Raw genomic sequence first — 4,959 nt, 5'->3', positions numbered from 1 at the left:
TTTTAAAAAAACCTAAATAATGTTTTATATCTGTAGGATTGCATTTAATCCTGAAGAGTTAACAATGGTTTGAGAGAAATAACTGTTTAACAATATAAATTGTACAACCTGAAAAATTTTTACAAGATCTTAACTAACACGTTTCTGCATCTTTTTTTTTAACATCTGGACCAAAGTATTTTCTCAAAATGTAATAAAGTGCAAAGAGGAATACATACACCCTAGAATTTATCATAGCTGAAATTTAAAGAAGTCTCGCATGGCTTAAAGACGTACTCTTTCACAAAAACTGAAATCCCATCTAAAACAGTTTGGTGCAATGGTTAAGATGCTGGCCTAACAACCAGGAGACTGTAAGCTTTGATCCTGCCTTACATCTTACCTTGGCATGAAAGCCATCTGGGTAACTTTGGGCCAGTCACTCTCTCAGCCCAACCACTTCACAGGGTTGTTGTTGTGGGAAAATAAGAGGAGGAAGGAGTATTGTGTATGTTCACCACCTTGCTTGTAATAACGATGGGATAAAAATCAATAAGTAAATAAGTAAAACAGGCTTCCCAGAATCACGTTAACATGTTTCCCAGCTCCCATCCATTATAGAATTTAGGTGGTATTCAAGAGTACTGATGGCTTTCTGGGAGGGAAACTATAGAGGTTGGTGTTATCAGCATATCGACAGTATCTCATCACAGTTCTGTATAGATTTGAGATCTAACTTCATAGGGAACAAGATAACATGCTGTGGAACATAGTAATTTAGCAGTTAAGATATAGAATGGTAATTCCTCCATCACTATCTTATGGTGCAATCTCTCAGGGAACATTGAAACAACTCTAAAATAATGGCTTTAAGCGTGGCCCCTGCCATGACCAATGACATTAGTTACCAAAGATTCTATGAAAAGTACTAGCACTGCAACTCCTCTAGTGATTCCTAGTGCAGATCACTCATCAAAGTAGTCTTGTTTTATATCCTGACCTGAAACAATAACAGATTGTCACCTTCCCAAAACAATACTGTCAAGCAAGTAAATTGATATTTCAGGCTTTTTTGTAACATTTTTGTTCTGTAGCTTTTATTCCTGTGAAGTATCACTGTGAAAGTTATTATGCTTCTTTAATTAGAATTTAGGAATACAGAAATTAGGGAGCTATAGTTTGTGTATTAATCTGTTTCAGTGTTTTTAATAATCCCTTTTAAGTAATGAATCTTGCAATCTGAATAAATAGGTTACTTCCTTGTAGCAACCACAGGAACTGTAAGGTGTGACTTCAACTCCCAGGTTCCCCTAAAATTAACCCTGGGGAATTCTGGGAGTTGGTCCACATACCTTAAAGTTGCTGAGGCTGGGAAATGTAGCAGGGGGAAAAAAAGATAATTTCTAATATAAAGCCCCAGACTGTTTACATTTTCACTACAAGCATCATGTAATTAGGTTAAGTCACAGATACATTTTAAGATTTGATAGCCACGAGACTTCCTGTTCCGGTTTCAGTGAAGTCAGCCAGGGGAAACTTGATCCTCCGGCTGAAATTTCTTTTTGTTGGGGACCCTAAGGGGCCAGAATCCACCCTGGAGGGGTGGACTGAAGGAAGGAATTCCAGGGACCTAGGAGAGACGGCAATCTCTCCGAACAGCCCAGGAGAAGCTTCCCAAAAGCCAACAGAAGAAAAGACTGGCTAACGTCGTGTCCAGGCAGAGCTGAAACAAAGGGAGTCATAAGCGACTAAACTCAGTGAATAATAAACAGCATGTTTAAATCTGGGTAAGAATACTGATTTCCTCTATCCTACCTATTTTCCTGAAGAAGAAATTCCCAAAATAAGAGTTGTCCGAAGAAGAACTTGGTGGAGCAGTGGGCTAATGCCTCCTTAAGTAACACCAGCTGCCTGCAATTAGTGCAGGTTCGCATCCCACCAGGCTCAAGGTTGACTCAGCCTTCCATCCTTCTGAGGTAGGTAAAATGAGGACCCAGATTGTTGGGGGCAATTAAGCTGACTTTGTAATAATGCCGCTTGGGAGGGGTGTGAAAGCCCTAATAAGCAGGCATATACATAGAATGAAGGCTACTGCTAAGCTTGTAAGCCGCCCTGAGTCTTCAGAGAAGGGCGGGATATAAATGGAATTTTTAAAAAAAAGAAAAGAAAAGGGTTGAGGGGACTTACATTCCTCCCCGCCTCGCTTAGGCGGCGAAATCTACACTTTAGAGAAGAAAAAAAACCAACAACTAGAAAGACATGATAAATGAGCAAATGCTGACATCTGCTGGTGGATGAGGATTTTTTTTCCTTTTTTCCTTTGAACTTCCTGAATTTCTAAGCTTTAATGCATCTGTTTAAACAACAACACAGCTGAAGCAATGAATACTTTACAAATAGAAATAAGTGATGAACAACAACAATTTCAAAGGACAATGACTTTCTACATAGAAATGCAAAAGAACTTTGAGAGTATGAACCAACTCATTCTCAATTTAATTTTACTTCAAGAAACTTCCCAGGAAAATACAGTAGAGACGAGTGAACAAAATTCTGAAGATATAGATTTGAAGGAACTCTATAAAATGCCCATTTCACAAAAGGAAGTATATGACAAGCAACAACATTTCCAAAGGACAATAACTTTAAACTACAAGAAAATGCAGAGGAGTCTTGAAAGCACCAATCAACCTATTTTCAACTTAATTTCACTTCAAGAACTTTCTCAGGAAAATATAGCAAAGATGATTAAATATAATTCTGAGGATAAAGACTTGACGATGGAACTATATAAAATAAAAAACCTTGATTTAATTCAAATGGTATTAAGAAAAACAATGACCAGAGAGAGAAGATTAAAAAGATTAAAATGAAATTCCAGGAGAGAGATGGAGTATATCAGAAAGAATATTTTTAAAAAAGACATTTATTCGAATATGGATAAGAAATGGAAAAATTTTGAAATGTATTACTTTTAGAGGGAAATCTTATCTTTTTTTTAAATATAATTGTGACTCTTTTTTTCTTTTTCTTTTTGTTTTTGTTGTAATCTTCTAAGTTGAAATGATTTAAACAAAAGTAAAATAAAAAAATGTTTTGAATGAGTTTTAAAGGATTAGATGATTAAAACTATTGAAGGGAATGTTTAAAGTTTAAATAGATTAAATATATTTTTAGTTAAGTTCAAAAAGAATGGGAAACCGAGGGAATAAATACATATTAAGTTAGGAGAAATATATATTTCTATATGTTATTTTTTGTAATTATTTTTCTTTTTTTTCTCCCTCCTCTTTTTTGTTTCCCCCTTTCTTTTCTCTCTGTCTTTCTCGTTTTTGTCTTCTCTTTTCTGTCTCCTTTTTTTTCTTATTTAGAGATAGAAAATATGAGAGGGTCTATATGGAAAAAACAGAACTAAATACGCGAATATAAATATAGTTGAATGTTGAAATGATTGTTATTTGTAAGAATATTTAGAATTTGGAGGGAGAAATAAGCTGTTCTTTTTCTTTTATGTTGTGGTTGTCTCTTTTTACTTTTTTACATTGATTGGGAAATATAAAAGCATGAGAGGGTTTGGAAAAAAATATGAAATCCACCAATGTAAATATAGCTAAGTGCTAGTAAAGGTTGTCACTTACAAAAATATTTAGAATTTGGGGGAAGAAATAAACTGAAATAAACATGGTGGCAGGATTTATGATAAGGCAAATAAAACGATACACAGGACTAATGAAACTATATATTTAACTGTTGCTAAGCAAGAAAAGGTTTTGCAAAGAAAGATATGTTGGGGAAAGGAGAAATCAAATGAAATTAACATATGAAATATAAATTACAGAAATTGTTAAGAATTATCTTATAAATGCTACCCAGTCAACATTGTTTTACAACGATTTATGTTATGTTTTTTAAAAAAAATCCAATAAAATATTTACCAAAAAAAAGATTTGATAGCCACATAGAAGAATGTATGAATTCAAGGACTTTAGAAGTGATGGCTCATGAATGCACACATGGATTTTCTTGGCATAATAGGTTTAACCATAGACTAGTTAATAGAATCATGGTCTATCCTGACCAAAAGTTCTACCTGATACTAACCATAGTGGCCAGGTTCACACCCTAGGCTAAAATATGATTGGCTACATTCGTTCATTAGCTAATCTAGCTACTAATAGGGGCTTGGCCAATGTTTTTGTAGAGAAGCATATTCTAAAATTTTGTTTATTTTTTATCTTAAGCGTCTCATACCAATACAATAATAATGTTCAATGCAAAAAATCAGTTCTGAAGTTTTATTTCTCAGTGTGATGCCTTTATGAAAGCTTGCAACCCAGACCAAACACTTTAGTTATTGTAGTCTTTCTACATCCACTAAATCTTACTGTAATACTCTACAGAGATTATAAGAGGACTCTTAAAAGATGAGTATTTTAGCTTATATCACCCTTAAATGTTGATATAATCATAGAAATTATTTGTTTGAATTACTAATACTTCATCTACTCGTTTATGAGAGTACTCCCTATCTAGTACTAAGAAATATAAGTAAGTGCTATTGCTGTTTTTACAAATAACTCATATACAGCATTTCCTCTTATGAGATTTGTTCATGAGCTGGATTTTTTTACATTATACTGTATGGTTAGCTAATTTGTGTTCTGTCTGAACGCTGAAAGGATGGTTAATTTACGGTTCAAGTATTATGCAGACCATAACATTAATTAGTTCAGTAAACAATGATTTTTTAAATTAAGGATTAATGTGGAAACAGCCACCAATTACTGCTCCCACAAATGCAAATGCTACTTCTTTCCTCCACAAAGTTTTCATAGTGGATAGAACGGTGTGCGCTTAGTTGCATAAAAGATTTAAGATTTGTCCTGATCATCTCTGTGAGAGGAGGATCAAGTAAGCCATATTTCACACAAATTTTGTCCTATGCGGACTGGGAGCACCTATGCGTACAACCTTTTCTTC

This window comes from Vipera ursinii (genome assembly GCF_947247035.1).
Source record: "Vipera ursinii genome assembly, chromosome: 3".
Taxonomy (NCBI): domain Eukaryota; kingdom Metazoa; phylum Chordata; class Lepidosauria; order Squamata; family Viperidae; genus Vipera; species Vipera ursinii.
The sequence above is the reverse complement of the archived record's forward strand: the minus strand, read 5'-3'. Positions refer to the sequence as shown.